At 39.3% G+C, this 19,673-nt stretch overlaps 1 pseudogene; it reads right to left on the minus strand.

Moving 5' to 3' along the window:
• Positions 1-658: 658 nt before the first annotated feature.
• On the minus strand, positions 659-2,205 carry LOC119505594 (annotated as a pseudogene).
• Positions 2,206-19,673: the final 17,468 nt, after the last annotated feature.

Raw genomic sequence — 19,673 nt, forward strand, 5'->3', positions numbered from 1 at the left:
CATAGGGCAGGCAGTAAACTAGCAACTCTAATGAAGATGTTCAATGAACTCCTCAGGAAATGAACTGGCAACTTCGACGAACTCCTCAGGAAACGCTTCGCTGGGCAGCCGAAGAAGTGAATGTCCTCTATCTGTCTCACTTTAAAGTCTTCAACTGATTGGATTAAATCCAGCTGACTGTATTCTCTCATTGTGGAAGATACGCCCTTCATTGACGTCATTAGTCACAGCTGCAGCTAATTGACTGATGATTTAATAAACCAGCCTGTTGGTTTAATGACCAGCCACAAATGTCCTTGCAGCAATGGTTAGGCCAGTGCTTGTTTGATCAGACACCTGGGTATCATCACCTGGCTAAGTTGACACATGAACCTAACCATCACAGGTTTCTTGTCAAGGCCATTGGATAGACAGATATTAATCAGACCATATGCCTAAAGCTCTTCTTAATGATTAAAAAAAAAAAGAAGAAAAATTTTATTTTTCCTATTGAAACCTTTATTTTGTTGTTGGTACTTACAGAAAAACAGTTTTGCCCATAGTTCACTGCACCCTGGACTTACGATACTAAGTGATAAGTGGCCAATTAAGAACCAGGCCAAACTGCATTCTTCTTAGGTCTATTTGGTTGATAAATGGCACTTAACTAATGATTCTTTCATATAACCTTTAACATGAACTCATAAGTCAGATTGAGTATGCCTCAAGATATGAGGGACCGATGGTAATTCAGATGGGCACCTCTGAAAAGATTTGTCAGTTTTCTATCCTGTTCTAGTAAGATCTTTTGGAAAACCTTGGGGAAAGGCTGAAATTCCCCACCAATCTGAGACTGCATGCAGTTTGCTCTAGTTTGCTAATGCTGCCAGAATGCAAAACACCAGAGATGGATTGGCTTTTATAAAAGGGGTTTATTTGGTTATACACTTACAGTCTTAAGGCCATAAAGAGTCCAAGGTAACACAGCAATTGGGTACCTTCACTGGAGGATGGCCAATGGTGTCCAGAAAACCTCTGTTAGCTGGGAAGGCATGTGGCTGGCGTCTGCTCCAAAGTTTTGGTTTCAAAATGGCTTTCTCCCAGGATGTTCCTCTCTAGGCTGAAGTTCCTCAAAAATGTCACTCTTAGTTTCACTTGGAGTATTTGTCCTCTCTTAGCTTCTCTGGAGCAAGAGTCTGCTTCCAACAGCCATCTTCAAAATGTCTCTCATCTGCAGCTCCTGTGCTTTCTTCAAAGTGTCCCTCTTGGCTGTAGCAAGCTCAGTCCTTCTGTCTGAACTTATATAGTGCTCCAGTAATTTAATTCAGACCAACCCTGAATGGGTGGGCCAACACCTCCACGGAAATTATCCAATCAGAGTCATCACCCACAGTTGGGTGGGGCACATCTCCATGGAAACACTCAGAGAATTACAATCTAATTAACACTGATGGGTCTGCCCACACAAGATTACATCAAAGATAATGGCATTTGGGGTGACATAATATATTCAAACTGGCACACAGTCTACCACATAAGTGGAAAAAACAAGAATCCCAACATGGCACCCAACAGCCCTCCACAGATAAAATCATTGACCAAACAAGCACTGTGAGTCATTGCAGTAGGCAAGTACTCCTTAATGGGACCCCAAAGGCCAAAAAAAGGGCATTGCTGAATCCATTACAGAAAAGAATGGGCACCAAGCTTCGATGATACACTCCAATTCCATAGGACTTCAGTGACCTGAAAGCCTGGTAAGGGATACTTATGGTCTTGAAGCAATGTTTGAACTCTTCAAATGGAGTGAGAATCGCTTTCTGTTGTCCCTGCAAGTACTGCTGCCATGCTACGAGTTACAGACTCTGGGGTGCTGACATGCTTAGGGAGAAGGCAAGTAAAATCCTCACACAGATCAAACACAAGGGCCAGTGTAGTTGTCTTCTCCATTAATGCGGGAAAGATTCTGCAACACATGTTTCAGAATCCATCCCTCCTCAACTGAAGTACTGCATCCCGGGTTTTGATTCCATATAGCTATTGCTGAAAGAGGACCTTCTGAATAGGAAAAGTGATCGCTATATTGTTGAAAGCTACACAGCAGCCACACAAGTAATGCTTCGTTTCACGAACATTTGTAATATGAGGTGACGTATCTTGTTTTGAAGATGTTATGATCAGTGGCCTCTTTTCATGGGCTTCTGAATCTATCATGTTGCTTAAGAACTTTCTTCTTCATGGGGTATTTTTTTTTTTTTTAAACCTGTAACACCACTTGGTCTGCCAGTAGCTTTTTGATATCTTTCCAAATTTCATTGTTCAGGTCTCTTAGGTTCTCTCTTCTGGAGACAATTGTGGTAATTGAATTTCCCATTGCCGCAGATGTCCCACCCCATGCCCAGAAGCCACCTGCTGGCAGGTAGGCAAACAAATGAGGCTGAAGCCAGCACCCACGCAAGCTCAGGCCTTGACAGACCAAGGCCCACAATAGGTCTGTACCATTCTTGTGGGTACAGACCTATTGTGGGTGGGACCTTTTGATTAGGTTGTTTCAAGTGAGATGTTACCCAGCCCATTCAAGGTGAGTCTTAATCCTTTACTGGAGTCCTCTATGAGAGGATAAAAGGCAGAGACACTTGGAGAGAGCTTAGAGAGAGAGAGAGGAATGCCCCAGAGATGCTAAGAGAGAACCCACAGAGGCTCAGAGAGGAAGCCACTGGAATCAGAAGCTGAAAGCAATGAAACTCCAGAGCAAAGGGCCAGCAGACACTAGCCATGTACCTTGCTATCTGACAGAGGAACCTCAGATGCCAGCAGCCCTTCTTCAGAGAAGGTATCCTCTTGTTGATGCCTTAATTTGGACATTTTCATGGACTTAGAATTGCAACTTGTAACTTCATAAATCCCCATTGTTAAAAGCCAACCCATTTCTGGTATATTGCATTCTGGCAGCTTTCGCAAACTGAAGCAGGGAATAAGGAAGGAAAGGCATGGAATTACCCACAAAAATGTGGAACCAGTCTTCATGAAGGAAATGTTGACAAGCAAGAATTTTCTCAGATTTCACTTTTTTGAGTCTTAATTTCCTTATTATTATACTAGGAATGAGATCTAATCTCCCATATACTACTTCAAGGATGAAATGAAATGATCCAAGTGAAATTTCCTAGCACAGTGCCAGGCACAGAGTAGGCACTTAAGGCAGAGCTGAGTGATTTACACATGGGAACCTGGGAGTCTGCACATAATCTAGCTGCATGGCAATGGCTAAGATTTGTTTTAGGATGTATACAATTCTCCTAAATTCCACAAAGGAAGGGCTAAATGTGCTTTTTCAGGTGACCTGCTCTAAAGTGGGCTGGAGGTTAAATCCTAAAGTGACCCTTCTACCTAAAGAGAGGGATGCTCAGACCTTGAAAACTATTTCAGTCTCTGGATTTACTGGTCAATCTCTGGAGGTTTCCTCAAGAAATTCAGAGGAAGGAACCCAAGCCTGGTTGTCACCAAGTGTGTGATACATATAGTTTAGAAATATATCAATTTATTTATGATAGTTGTATGTCCTGTGTGCCTATTGCAGTCTGAAAAAATCACAGCATGAGATCCTTAAGTTGGGACAACAAAAAGACAACCCAATTTTTTATAATGGGCAAAAGACATGCATAAACACTTTTCCAAAGAGGAAATACAAATGGCTAAAAAACATATGAAAAGATACTCAACTTCACTAGTTATTAGGGAAATGCAAATCAAAACCACAAGGAAATATCATTTCTTTTCACACCTATTAGGGTGGCCGTTATAAAACAAACAAACAAACAGAAAACTACAAGTGCTGGAGAGGATACGGAGAAATAGGTACACTTATTCATTGTTGGTAGAAATGTAGAATGGTATAGCTGCTCTGGAAGGCAGTTTGGTGGTTCCTCAGGAAAAGTATACAATTGCCATATGATCCCACAATCCCATTACTAGGTATATACCCAGAAGAAGTGAAAGAAGGGACATGAATAGACATTTGCACACCAATGTTTATAACGGTATTACTCATGATTGCCAATAGATAGAAACAGCCCAAATCTCCATTGACTGATGAGTGGATAAACAAACTGTGGTATATACACATACAATGGAATATTTCACAGCTGTAAGAAGGAATGAAATCCTGAAGCATGCAACAACGTGGATGAACCTCGAGGACGTTATGTTGAGTAAGTAAGCCAGAAACAAAAGGAAAAATACTGTATTTTCTCACTAATATGAACTACTATAATGGGCAAACCGAGAGTTAAATGCAAGAGCATAGGTTATCAGAAGATAGAAAGAGGGTAGGGATTGGGCAGTTGGTGCTTAAGGAGTACAGGATGCGTAATAAGGTTGATTGTAAATGTTCGGAAATGGATAACACAATACTGTGTGATGGTAGCACAAAACTGTAAGTATGGTTAATAAAGTAGAGGGTGACTATAGTTGAAAGAGGAAGGCTTGGATCATGTATGTCACCAGAAGGAAAGCTAGAGGATAAAACTGAGACTGTATAACTTAACGAAACCTAGAGCTGACGATGACAAATATAAGGAAGTTCTTGCATGAACTAGAACAAATGTACATCACTATTATAAGATGTTAATAATAGGATGGTATATGGGAAAAATACAGTTAATGCAAACCAAGGTCCATAGTTAACAGTAACATTGTAATATTCTTTCAGGAATTGTAACAAAGGCACTATACCAAATCTAAATGCCAATAATAGGGGGATATAAGGGATGTGGGCTTTTTGTTTGTTCTTTCAGAAGAAATGAAAATGTTCTCATATTGACTGTGGTAGTGAATGCATAACTATGTGATTATACCAAGAGCCATTGATTGTATACTTAGGATGGATTGTATGTGGGGAAAAGAACTATTTAAATAAAAAACAATAAATAAAGAACCTTAAGTTGGGGCTATGAGATTGGCCAGCTTCAACTGATAAAAACACAACAGACAAATATTTCTCAAACTGCTACCTTGTCCATGCACGGCTTGTCCCTTGCCCTGTTCCTTGAGACCTGCTCCTTTTTGTCTCCTCTCACGTAAGCCTTTGGCTCAATGCTGGAGTCCTTTCTTTGGCTGTGCTCTCTGGTCCTTCTCATGACAGTGTTCTGTATCGACCATGGGGTCTGAAAGAGAAACTACTTGTCAGTGTTAAAAAAAAAAAAAAAGGCCAAAACTGCAGATATTTGAGAAAAATATTACTATGATTCTTTTCTTCATTAGATGCCCACCTGAATGAGACCCTAAGGAATTTTTTTTTTTAAACCACAACTCTCTATATTAGAAAGACTCCACAGTTCAATTGGATAAATAATCATAGAGCCTGTCTTCCCCCCATAAACCCATACAGGTATGGGTCAGAGATGCCTCTTCCTATTAGGCAGAAAGGAACTTTCCTTATCAGGAATTAAAATGCCATGCATTTACCAGCAAACTTGCTTATAATGAATGGTCTTATGAATGGTGATTGGGAACAATAGATCAAATAATTCCCTCTTGCTAAAAAGGCTGCTCAAAATAGGTTCAAAATTGTGGACTTCCTGCTGGAATGAACATTCCTCAGGCCAACAGTAATATTCCTAAGGGAAAAGAGGAGTGGGTGGGTCCCACTTTTCCAAGACCTGAAGGGAAACATTCTGCAGCATGTGAATTGTTTGGTTAAACAATGCCCATAAGAGATGATAACCTTAAATGTCTGAGGTTTTGTTCATTTGTCATCCACCCAAAGTGTTGGACTTTAATTATTTACTATGGTAAAAAAAAATAATACAAACACATAAAATCATTTAGGGAGAATATATGTGGCTGATATCCTCTCTGTTCTTCTTTCCATCAGTGATGGAGGAGGCTTTGTACATCAAGAATATAAATTAAGTTCAAATGACCAACAATGCTAATATGATACAAATAATACATTGATTAAGCTTTGCAATTCTGAAACAATATACTGCCAACAGCTTCAAGTAGTGATAATTTTAAGCAAGATCCAGAAATACATTTAATTTGGTATTCTATCAATCCCTGCCATTGCCTTCTTGGCACTGTACAGAACAAACAGGAAATTTCTCTCCTAACCTCTTCCCTCAAAACAAAGCACATGCTTACAAAAAATATCCTTCATTTAACCGGACATTTTCTGAGAAGCGTGACAATATTCTTAATTCGAGCCAACATTCAGACCTGTTAATCATTCTCAGCTCCTCAAGGACTTCAGTAAAACAAGGGGAGCCCATGACCTCTCCCAGTCAACCTGACTTAAAGTAGCGTGAGGCAAGAATCATCCACGTGCAGAGTTAAACAATGAAATTTTCCAAGTATATACATGCTGCGAGAATCAATAATTTCTTCTCAAACCAGCAAATTGGTTTCAAGTATTCGGTTCACTGGTTACCTCCAAGAGGCCACCTCTTGAGTGAAAGAGAAAGTGGAGATGAACTCTTGAAAAATGTGTTCTCATCAGATTTCCTGTGCTTCTTACTGCATGGATGCTATTCGTAAAACTCTGGAAAAGAAAGCTGGGTTTAATTTCAGGCAATCCTCTTTATTGTTGGAATTTTAACAATAAAGGTTTTTCAGAGCACTGTGCACTACTTCACAGTGCACTACTTTACAGTCTAAAATAACTGGTTACATGTAATTGTTAATATAATTTGATATTTTCTGGGATTTCAATTTTCTTAACCTTGCAGCCAGACTATTCTTTCTAAAATAAAACTGATATCCTCTAGAAAGGTTTAGCTGAAGCAGGTGGCTTCTACATTGAGCTGTGCTTTGGGAATGTTTGTCAGAAAATCTGGTAATATTAAATGATAGAATTGTTCACGTCCGTTACTCTCACACTAGCAGCCTGTATTTTCTCTTTCCTTACTTCTTTCCTTCTCATTCTTTCTCTCTAGTGATCAATGTCTGTCGTCACCTCCACAAATTGATGTCACTGCCCTCTCTCTCAGAGGGCTTCTGTACTAATTCTTCTACCTTCGGAATCTCCTTTCCTATCTGTCCTCCTGGCATGTGCTTTGTTTCCTAGGGCAGCTGTAACCAAGCACCGCAAGCTGGGTGGCTTAAGACAAAAGGAATTTATTGTCTCACAGTTCTGGAGTAAGTGCGAATCAGTGCGTCAGTGGGGCCGTGCTCCCTCTGAAGACTGTAGGGTGTAGGGTTCTGGCGGTGGCTTGCTGGCAACCTGTGGCATTCTTTGGTTTGAGGCATAACTCAATCTCTGCTTCTGTTGTGGCAGTCTTCTCTGTGTCCGAATTTCCTCTCCTTAAGGACACCAGTCATAGCATCAGCTCCTGCCCTAATCCAGTTTGGCCTCATCTTAACTAGTAGCATCTTCAAAGATCCTATTTGCAAATAGGATCACATTCCTGAGACTGGGGGTTAGGACTTCAACATGCTTTTAGCGGGACACAATTTAATCCATGGGCTGTTTATACAGAAATTCTAGCAAAAACTACAGCTACCTCTGTAGTCTAGATGAAAGAAAGCTCTTCCTTCCAGCCGAGTAAGTATTACTCACAACTTAAGTACACATAGTTTTAAAAGAAACATATGTAGAGGGGAAGGAAAAGGGACCCCATTCTAGGAAGCCACAAACCAGCTATGAGCAAACTGTTCCTTCAAATGGTCACCGAGGCTCCTGGCTGTTCCCATAGCTGCCCAATCTCACGTTCACTATGGGAATGGCAGACCTTAGAGCACGCCTCTGACAGAATCTTCCGTTCATGGAGCTCTGAGGGCTGCTGGTAATTGGTGATCTCCTACCCTCTGTGTCCTCTATGACCCTCTCAAGGCTCACGGGGGCTCAGTAGATTTCAGGGCTTAAAATTACTGTTTTAGGGACACTATGAGTTAAATAGGCCTTTGTGGACTGGTATAGGAGTTCTACTAATAATTACATGTTTTTTTTTTTACCAAAAACTTTACATCCCTGCTTGTACTATTAACAGTATTGTTCATGAATAGCACAGGATCTAAGAGAAACTTTGTTACAAAGTACTGAGTTTAAAATCTCAATCTTCAGAAAAGAGTCTGTTAGTTGGAGGCTGTTTTGTGTAGTTTGTTTGGTTTGCATGATTTTCATTTACCTTCCCAACTATTTATTCATTCAATAAATACTTGTTGATCACTTGTGAGGCATCCTGTTAGGTGCTAGGATTAAAACAATAGGTAAAGCAGACGTTTCCTGCCCTGGTGGAGCTTATAGTCTCACACAATAGGTAGACAACCAAATAATGGGGGGAAAAGGAAAACTGCTACTGTGACAAATAGTAAAAAGGGTGTTACTCAGAGCTATTCTAGGAGCAGTCAATCTAGTTAGAGAGATCAAGGAAAGCTGGGTAAAGGAGGCAGAAAAGACTGTTCCGGGGCGGGAGGAAAAAGTGCAAAAGTCCCACAGTGGGAGGAAGCCAGATGGCAAGAGGGGGAGTGGGTGCAAGACACAGCTGTGCAAGTGGACAGGGGCTGTGCCTGATGGGACCTGATGGGGAAGATCGAAGGGAAGCCACTAAATGCTTTCCCTGGAAAGGGTGACAGATCCACTGGGCATTTTTACAAGATTGCTATTGCCGCAGTCTGGAGAACCACTAGAGGCAAGAGTGGCTGCCGAGAGACCACTGATAGGCCACTGCAGGGGTCTGTGTGACAAATAATGGCCATTGAGATTAAGATGGACAGACAGACTCAAGAGATTGTTAAGAGGGAAAATAGACAAGAATTTGATGACAGATTGGATATTAGGACTGAAGTTCAAGAAGCATGTAGGAATGACTCTTAGGTATCTCATGTAATCCATTTTAACTATTCAGCCCTTTACTTTGCCATTTGTTGTTGTTTATTCTTTGTAGGCACTTATTATTTTTCTCTCTTCATGCTCCCACTGCATCTTGAAGGAAAAATTTCCTAGCTATTCCTTCAACACTAACAATGCACAGAGAGCCTCAATATTAGTCCACAAATCCCTCCAAATCCATTTTTTTAATACTATGAGATTCCCAAACGATTTCTGTTTATAATTTTTTAACTAAGCTTGGTCTCTCCACCTTACCGATTTTTTTCTGCCTAGTATAATTTTATTCATTAAAATGGGAAACTGGGAAGTTTGATATAGTGGTGTAAGATTTTCAGTTACAAATAATCAAAACCAACTTGAGCTAAGTTTAATACAAAAGGGAACTCATTATAAGAATACCAGGCGTCTTGTGGAATCAAATGCAGAAACGCAATGCTCAGGATTCTTTCCCCACGTTCTGCCTGCTCTTCTCCATACAGTTGCTTCAGCCTTCTGTCTTGGAAGGCTGCCTTCTCTACTCCTCAGTCCTGGAGAGGGCTGCCCGACAGCTTCTGAGTTTACACCCCACGGGTTTATCCACAGAGACTGACCCTCAATCCCTTGTGTCCCAATTACAAATCTCAAGGAAGGGAATTTGGCCAGGCTACAGTCAGGTGTTCAACCTGGCAGTTAGCAATGGTTGGGGACGGGAGTTCAGGGGAAAACACCAATTCTCAGTTCCCAGAGAAGGGAGAATTGTTATGAACTTGGCAGATACCCCAAAGAAGAAGGGGGGAAACAAAAGCTCCTTTGCATCAATGGATATGTGTTAACACCAACCAAATTCCAGAGCCTGCCTAGGCTCACGGGTACAAAAATAAATGCAACAAATTCTACCTCCAAGGAACACACAACCCAGCATTGACTGTGCACACCTAGGCCTTTTTTTATATGTGGTCATTTACCCATACCATAAACCTAAAAAGTCTTGGTGTACTGCATAGGATCAAGATGTACGGTATTAAAACTGCTGAGTTAATATTTAGCACTCACCTTGATAATAATAAAACATATTACCACATATACAATCTAACATTTCCCCTTTTAATCACATTCAGTTTCATTTCCACTAAAATGAACACTAACAGATAAGAAGAAAATAAAATCTAAAATTTATACTTCAGATAACTGATATTTCTATCTTCCTTCATCCATCTGCAAGGTAAAGGTATCTACACATTTCTCTGTGTAAAAGTTGTTAACTGAGGGCATACAATATGTCAGTCAAGTTGCAGACTGCAGGGATAGAAAGCACATTGTATTTTCAGTCAGAAGATCTGGATTCTAGATGTACCAGCTGTGTGACCTCAGGGGAGTCATGTACCTCTCTGAGCCTCACCTATAAAGTGAGGCTCAGATCTACTGCATGGGACTGTGGAAATTAAAAAGAAAAAGAGTATATAAGTGGAAAACAGAGTGATGAGGAGGAGAGTCTAGAAAGAAGTGTTGGTTATAAGCAAGTGTAAGGAAGTGGGGACGTCCGAACAAGAACCACTTGGAGGTTGGGAGACCCAGCTGGCCAGAGAAGAGGGTTTGGGTAGCTGTTGTGGTAAGAGAAAAGGCTGCAAAACTTCGACATGAACCTTCTGCTACAGATTTATAAGGGGGGAGGGAGGATGCAGTGGGGAGGAGAAATAAAAGGAATAGATAAAATCAGGCCCAGCAACATAAAGATCCCTTCCAGACTGATGGCTTGATTCCCAGGTGGTTAACCTAAGGCTGTACAGTTTCCAACTTTCCCCAAAGTGTGACATGCCTCTTGATTTGAAGATTCAGTTGTGTTTAATCTTTCCTTTCAGAGAAAGCAGAAAGAAGCTACCTAGTAATTGTAGTAGCTTTAACCCCCCAAAAGAGAACAGTTATTATTATTTCCCTCAGCCTCCTCATCCAGCACAATTTCTCTTCCATCCTATTGCCTTTCAAACCCTGTTTCCTTTATATGATAAGCTTAAATTCAGATTAGTTGCCTCTCTAGAAAGCTTTCGCCTCCTTTTCAATTTATCATACTATTTTGTCCTCTATCAGATTTTATTTTTTGCACTCACTCTCCATTCAGTCGCATGAGCACTGCTGTCCATTTAAATTACTACTGGCATTATAAATTAATAGTATTATTTTTGAGTTTTCTATTGCTGCCTCAATATAATCCCAAGTGCAGAACAGGTGATATTAAGCTACTTTTAATTTAATAAGTAATTAAATATCATTAAAAAACACTCTTTACTTCCAGAATTCACCCCTCTTTAATTTAGAACATGTGTTCTCAATGGCAACAATATTGCCTCAAGGGGGTGAAAACTGGTTCTTGGTGGGGTAGGGGATGGAGAAGCAAAAAAATCTTACATTACAGTGGTTTGTGCCTCCAAAGCTCAACCTTATCCTAATACTTAAAAAGATATACAGCATATCTGTGGTATCAAAATTTCATGGGTGGGGAAGTGATTAGGAACCAATGTCTAAAAAGGCTCTCTAGTGGGTTAATAAAAAATAAAAGGTTGAAAAGCACTAATTTAGAACTAACCCATACTTGCATAGTGTTTTAGTTTGCAAAACAATTAAATACAGTCTTTCATTTGCTCTCCACAAAAACCAGGTGAACTGGGTACTATTTACCTCTTTTCCAGACAAGTAGACTGAAATTCAGAGAGGTTACTTCCTAACTGTGCGACTTTGATCAGAAATTCCACCCTCTATCTACAACAATATGGCATATCCTTTAAAGCAGGGTTTCTCAACCTTGGGGCTATTACATTTGGGGCAGGATAAGTCTTTGTTGGATAGGGGCTGTCCCCCGCTTTGTAGAACGTTTAGCAGTAACCCTGGTCTCCACCTCCTAGATGCCAGTAGCAAGCCCTCCTCCCCCAACCAATGCCTTCAGATATTATCATATGTCCCAAGAGGGGGAAATCTCTCCCAGTTGAGAACCACTGATTTTATACCTGTTAAAAAAAGAGACACTCCTACTGCTGTAGACGGAAGAGACAGGGTTGGAATTTCTATGTAATATCATGATAGCTAATAGTCACTGAGCATTTACTATATACCAGGCACTTTATGGGGTAAATACTTTTATAAATAAGGAAACCTAAGCCAGAGGACTGTAGTTGTAAAGCTGGGAAATATGAATCCTGGTGTGGCATTTATAATACAATGAAGTGCTTGAACTATTGATCCAAATATAACCATTTAGTTCATATAAAGTAATCTACATCATGATTCAGATTTCAAATTTAAACTCAATTCTGAGCCCTTAACTGCCATACTAAATTGTTTCAGAATGAAACTGCCCTCAACTATTCTCCTCTGTTCTAAATTCTTTTTTCTCTGTTACCCCATTTTCCATATGAATTTGAATTTTGTGTAGGTGTTGTTTTTTAAGCTACTGAATCATTTACTCAAAACATGCTTTAGTAAAAAGATGTCTGGTGAATGGATATGTTAATAAATAAATTTGTTAATAATTGAAAAGTTATAAAAACTGTTAGCATGACAATAGTGTAAAAGATTACATATACTGTAAGCATACTCATACACAAAAACACACAGACATACACACAGATTAAAAAAGACTGAAAAGGCACTGTGTTAGTTTGGATACATTATGTCCCGCCAAAAGCCATATTCTTTGATGCAATCTTGTGGGGGCAGATGTACTAGTATCGATTAGATTGGAATTCTTTGATTGAGTGTTTCCATGGAGATGTGACTCAATCAACTGTGAGCGAAACGTTTGAGTGGATAATTTCCATGGAGATATTGCCCCACCCATTCAGGGTGAGTCTTTATTGGATTTCTGGAGTCCTTTAAAAAGAGCCACACAGTCCCAGATGCAGAGTAGCTAAGACTGACATTTTGGAGAGCAACTGAGAGTGACATTTTGGAGGAGCTGCAGCTTACAGAGACATTTTGGAGAACACAACCCAGGAGTAAGCAGATGCTGTGAGAGGAACATCATGGGAGAAAGCCATTTTGAAACCAGAACACCAGAGCAGATGCCAGCCATGTGCCTTCCCAGCTAACAGAGGTTTTCCAGATGCCAATGGCCATCCTTCAGTGAAGGTACCTGATTGTTGATGCCTTCCCTTGGATACTTTATGGCCTTTAGACTGTAACTTTGTAACCAAATAACCCCCCTTTTAAAAGCCAATCCATTTCTGACATTATGCATAATGGTGGCATTAGCAAACTGGAACAAGCATGTATCTTAACAGGACTTATCTATGGGAAATAGGATAATAAACATTTCTAATTTTTGTCATTTTGTTTATATTTTCAAACTTTTCTACAATAAGTATATTTAAAATTGCATAAGTAATGATTTTTTTTAAAAGAAGATTTGATGAGTTGGTAGATAAGGGTAGAGTTTATGGAGCTAGAGAAAAAATGTTTCATGTTTCACAAGGTCCCTAAACTCAAACTGCTTATATATTAATAGAAGAAGAGTGTCTGTCCACAGATAAGTAGATACTAGGAGTTCTCAAATCTGGCACCCTCTAATAAAACTGAATAATAACCTTTTCCATATTTTCAATCACAATTAAATTTAGGGAGAATTTAAAGTCTTGTGCTCATACATTCTCCTCAAATCTGCTTGTTTTCGGCCAAACCATGGGAAGACAAAAACTGAACAAAGGAATGAATAAGCAACAAATAAATATTTTGGACAAAAGTTGGACACCAAAGTAGCTTAAAGTACTTAAAGAATTTTGTGGGATAGGTAGTCATACAATCATACTATTGCCTGCTTGGATGATAGAACTAAATCAGAATATTTTCATGACTTCCAAATACCCAGACAACTAAAAAGAATGAGAACCACTTGAACCAGATTGAATTCCAGCGATTTTTCTTTACAACTCCATCAAATGGCATAGTGTGGGGCCCATTATGTTATTAATGGATTCTAATTAATGAATATATTAAAGAATGTGTTAAGTCTTTTAAGAAGACTAAGAAAAATAAATGTGAGAATTAAGAGGAAAAATGCCAGCCTGAGCTGGTGAGACAGGTTGTTTGCCAAAAGAATTTCTCTTTTTCTCTTGGGCACATAAAGCTAGACATTTCCCAGCATGCTTTGCATTAGGTGTGAAATGTGATCCATTTAAAATCAAGGGAATGTGGGCAGAAGGCAGGAGACCACTTCCAGACCTGGCCCATTAAACCCACCAGCTGAGTGGAGGGGACTCTGAGGACCTAGAGGAAGGTAGAGTCACTTACTGAAAGAAGGCTGAGTCCCTGAAACAGAGCCCGAGGGAAAACTATCAGACCAGGAACACCTGCACTGGACGGTTCATGAGCCTCAGGAACTGGGGAGCTGTTTGTTACAACAGTTAGCAACTCTGACTAATACATTTGGTTCAACCTGAAACCATACAAGTGCTCAGAAGCAACTATGGCACTGAAAGTTTTTCAGATAAGCTGCTTCATAAAATCTCTACTGCTGCCATCAATCTGTTTTGCCTCTAGAGATAACAGTACCACCATTATCAGGATAAAGGCATGTATGTGAATAAAGCACTTAAGGTCAATATGAATTAAAATATGTGGAATAAAAAATTTCCCCTATGTTAATTTCCATATGCCTTTAAATGCCACAAACAAGGGCCATGCTTCTAATGGTGAATGTCTTCATCATGGGCAGGAGATGAACATTAGCATGCAGAAATAGGATGAGAACAAAAACTCAACTATGGAAAAATATGGACAGTGGGGGCCCAGCAGACTGGGAGTATTTATCTGGGATCCTATTCTGGTCTATGCCACATCATCCAATTTCTAATTAATGTTTATTGAGCTTTACTGTGCTTGTCATTGAGATATAAAGATGGAGGCAGCCCCTGTCCTCAGGAAGCACCCTGTTCGGAAGATAAGCACGCACAAATCATTTCTATGGAGTGAAATAGATATTTCTAGTCTACTCAAAGGGGTTCTAGTAGGAACACTGGAGAACAAGTGCTTACCTCTACCTGTGATGATCTCACACAGGCAGTGATCATTAAAAGCCCCATGCCTACCCCTGATGAAGTGGTGACTTCTTTTACTTATCTCCAGTTATGCATAAGTTAAATAACAGGTTTGACTGAACACTACCTAATTATCCAGATAAGAAAATGCAATCAAAGAAACTTGGAGGCCCCCTTATCATCAAGAATTATCTTCCTAATAGTTTTTATAAATCCAAAAATCTTTGGGAATAGTGGAATAAATAAAAGTCTCCTATTTTAAGGTATTATGGAAGACTCCCTTGTTCCTAGGCAGAAGACTTCACTTCTAGCTGGGTGACCTTGGGCAAGCCATAAACTCAGGTTCATCATCCATAAAATGAAGGGGTGAAATGAATATTCTTACATTATATCTCATATGCCCTACAGAATAAAACCTTGTGATTCTAAATTAACCTTGTTATTCAGCATTTGAAATCGGGTGCTGCAAGAATATCCTGTAGGATGCATATTCATTCTACTTTCATAAGGAAGTCAGGAAACAAATAACAAAAGCCAAAAAACAAAAACAAGTACAATAGTTTGAAGAAATTCTGCAGCAGTGCCCCCTGAAGCTCATTGATAAAATAGATACACTTTACTTGCTCACAAGCAATATAAACAAACCTAAAAAATGAAGAATTTTGCAGCCTTTAAAATGTTTAAGTTGCTATAACATTATGTGAGAAGGCAGATTATAAAAGTGCACATGTATAATGATCTAACAAATATTTTTATATGGAGATGTGGTTAAACCTCTGATAATACTCCAGTAGAGTATGATTTTAGGGGACATAAATCACTGATATAAAAATGCACACTAAATACTGATAAAATAAAACACTCAGAACACTAAAATGTTTCTATAGATTTAATCTTCCCTATATTATAAGCAAAATCATAATTTTTTCAGATAAGGCAAAATCTGCTGGCAAATTCCTTCAATTTCTACTGCACTTCATGAGGCCAGCCTGTTACACACTGATTCAATGGTGGAAATACTAGGAGAGTGGAATGAGAAGAAAGCAAGGGATTTAGCATCCACCAGTGTGTGATGGTCACTTCACCAGGGTGTCAGAGGTTGGCAGTGGAGGGAGAAGTTAAATGTGATTCTTTCGTGAGTTAATGAAATGATTTTTCCTCCCCCCTTTGTCACTTGATAAATTCATTGGTTCTTTTGGAACAGTAAAGACGGAATTAAGAAACAAGGATAACAACAAAAATGGAGTTCATTTTGTGGTGTTCTACATCGTCTTCTACTTCCCTGCCCCATATTCTGTTAAGAAATTTAAATGTATACATTTTGAGTCATTATTAAAACACATTAATTTTTTACAAAGCTAATAATTTATTTGGTTTTAAAAATCAATCCTCTAATCGACAATAAATTAATTTAAATGACAAAATCTATTATTAATGGAGAAGAAAGGTGACCAGAAGAGAATAGGTCACCAGGGTCAATATTGGCTTGGATTTTTATACTTACTTAACTTTGTTAAGTAACTTAATTCTCTGGGCTCTATTTCCTCATCTCTAATAGGGGAATAATATAGCTTGTCATCAGGGCTGTCAGGAAGATTAAATGAAATAATGTACATAAAATGCCTAGCCCAGTATCTAGTATACAGAAGTGCCCTACAAATACGGACTATTAGCATGATATTCCTCTCTTTGTAAACAGATAATCTCTGTGTGTATATATGTACATGCATAGTTTATATAGAGAGAGGGGGAAGGAATATAGCAAAATATTAACAGTGGCAACTTTTGGATAGTAGGATTATGGGGGAATTTTCCTCTATTATCTTCTTCTATTTTTCCAAACTTCCTAAAATGGAAAAGTATTTCTTCTATAATTTGAAAACATGTTTGTCTTAGTTTTCCAGGGTTGCTGTGACAAATACTACACACTGGTTGGCTTAAAGAACAGGAATTTATGTTCTCATGGTTTTGCAGGCGAAAAGGCCATGCTTTCTCCTGAACTTTCTGCTGGAGTCTGTAGCATTCTAGTGCTGTCTTGCTGCAATCCTTGGGGTTCCTTGGCTTGCATCTCTGCCTGCATCACGTGGTAATCTGCCTCATTTTCTTGCTTCTTCTGGCTTCTACTTCTCCTGCTTATTTGTCTATGTCTCTGCCAAGATTATGAGGACTCCAGTCATATGGATTAAGGCCTGCTATCTGATTCAATGTGGCCTCATCTAGAAAGGATCTTTGAAGATCCAATTCACAAATGAATCCTCACCTATAAACTGGGGGTTAGGAACTGAACATGTCTTTTAGGGGATGTGATTCAATCCCCAAAACATGTCCTATTTTAAAAACCACCCTACAGTCCCTATAGGTGAAAAGGAATTGTAAACCTACAGACACATCTTTTCATGTCCTCCTTTCTTTTCAACGATCCATTATCTAGTCATTTCTGACCCAGGAAAAGAGGTGGTGGCAGACAGCTGACTTTCACTTGATCAAAGTTAAGTCAGGTTTGCAAGAAATTTTCAAGACAAGAATGACAGGAATAAAAAACTGATTCAACTAGATGGTAAAAGATGGAGAGCAAAGGAGGAGGCTCTCCAGGTAGTGGAGAGAACTTGAGGAAACAGAGAGACAGAAGAGAGAACTAAGCAAAGGAGCATGGCCAAAATTCTCAGAACAAAGAGACACTGCTGACAGAGCACCAGAAGAAAGAAAAGACCAGATAATCCGTGGGGAGCATTTTGGACAAGAACCATCCATAGGAATCTTTTAAAAAATCTATTGGATATCTAAAAGGAAGTATAATTAAAGTTTATTGCAGAAAATGAATCTCCCCAAGCTGCTAAATAACCATTCTTGATGGCTCTTTTCCAGTCATGCTCACAGGTTAATGATCATCTGTGTTTTGTTTCGAAATTTTGTGAAGAGACTTCTGACTGTGATAAGAATTCTAACCAACAGATTAGACAAGGAACTTTCTATTCACACTTCCTACTCCTAATTAAAACATCCAGTAAATTCTTTATGACTGCTATTCCCAGTGTTACCCAGACACTTGCAAAACCAACCCATCATGTGACTGCCAAGTGACCTTGCGTAACCCCCAGGTAAACAGGGGAGCAACCGCCACTGTCTTTCTCTCTTGTATTACGGACTCCCTTTCACAAAACACGTTGCTACTGACCAACCCTTAATCAGCGGGATAATTTTCCAGGTGGGCTGAAATATGCATGCTTACTCCACATCACACATATTATTGCTCAGCATTCCTGGAGGCCAAGTTGCCACCGCAGACATTGATGAAAGGCACAGCCAATGGCCACAGGAAAGAATCAAGTTGACAGTATCATTAGGGGATTAATCCATGAATTTCGTGACACTGCATCCATGAACTAGATGGCTGTCCACACCCGGTCAGGAAAGGGTTAGGGCTGAGGTTTGACATTTTCCAGGTATAACCTACAGCCTATTAGGGAGCTGTGAACAGAACCAAAAACACAATTTAATTCCATCAACATATGTTTTTATGAATGGTTAGGGGTTATTTACCGATAACTTACTAAGTGGATTCCAAAGGGTTACCAAAATGGGTTATTAATAAACTAAACTTAATACATTTACAGAGTTTACTGAGGACTAATTCTATATTCTTCAAAGATGGTAAAGTGCCAGGCAATGCTTGCCAATGCTCTAAAGTTCCCACTGGGCACGATGCACATAGAAACAGAATTCCTGCAAATTTTTAGAAAGGCCACTTATGGAGGAGACTTACCAATATTGGTTTGAGTTGGTCAGGCTCTTTAATTACTATTAATTTTCTTTTTAATTATAAATTGCTCTTAATTTAGCATCTTCATTATGCATTTGGTTTGTTGTGGGTTGTTGGTTAATATAGCAGCTACTGTTTGAGTGTTTACTTTCATCCAGGCACTATGCTGAGAACTTCACATGCTCATTTATCACTCATATCAACTCTTGGAGGCAGGTAATATTATCATCTACATTTGAAAGATGAAGAAACTAAGGCACAGAGAGGCTAGATAACGTGCCTAAGGTAACACAGCTGGAAACTACAAAGGCAGGATTAGAACTCACAGAGCTTTACTCTGGATCAGGTGTCACCAAACTTTTTCTGTAAAGGGCCAGATAGTAAATATTTTAGGCTTTATTGGTCATATGGTCTTTGTTGCAGCTACTCAACTCTGCTGGTGTAGTGTGAAAGCTGCCATAGGCGATACGTAAAGGTAATGTATGGTTGTGTTCTAATAAAACCTTAACCTACAAAAACAGGTGGCCTGCTGGATTTAGCCCCAGGGGCCACAGCTTGCTGACCCCTGCCCTAGATCCTTCACTCATAACCACCAGGCACTAACACCTACCTTCTTAGCTTCAGTGAAGCATGTATGCACATTTGAAAATTAAATTTTTCTAATAGCTACACTGAGATACAAACGCTTTGCAATTCAAGTATTAATCATCCATGCCTTTATTGATAAAGAGGATATAAAATATATGCTTGCATAGCAGTTACTTACATTGGTGATGTGAGACCTGGAAAATTGTGCTGTGTTTTTAACTGCAACATATGATCAAGGTGAGCAAAGTAAGATTAGTTATTGAAGTTTATATTGAAATGTTCTGGAAGGTGAAATAAATACACAGCTTTCAAAAGGCATCCTTCTGAATCATAGGTGGGGGCAGGGGTAGGAGACCCTACATTCCAACAGCAAGGAGTGGGGGCATTTTACTATATTCAGCAACAGTCTAACACAATGGTTCCCACCTTCTGAAAGTTAAAAAATATTTGAACCTTCGCAAGATGTTAGTTAGTTAGGTGCCTGTTGCTTGAGATTAAAAGAAAACACACACAT

This window comes from Choloepus didactylus, chromosome 10, assembly GCF_015220235.1.
Source record: "Choloepus didactylus isolate mChoDid1 chromosome 10, mChoDid1.pri, whole genome shotgun sequence".
In the NCBI taxonomy this organism is placed as follows: domain Eukaryota; kingdom Metazoa; phylum Chordata; class Mammalia; order Pilosa; family Megalonychidae; genus Choloepus; species Choloepus didactylus.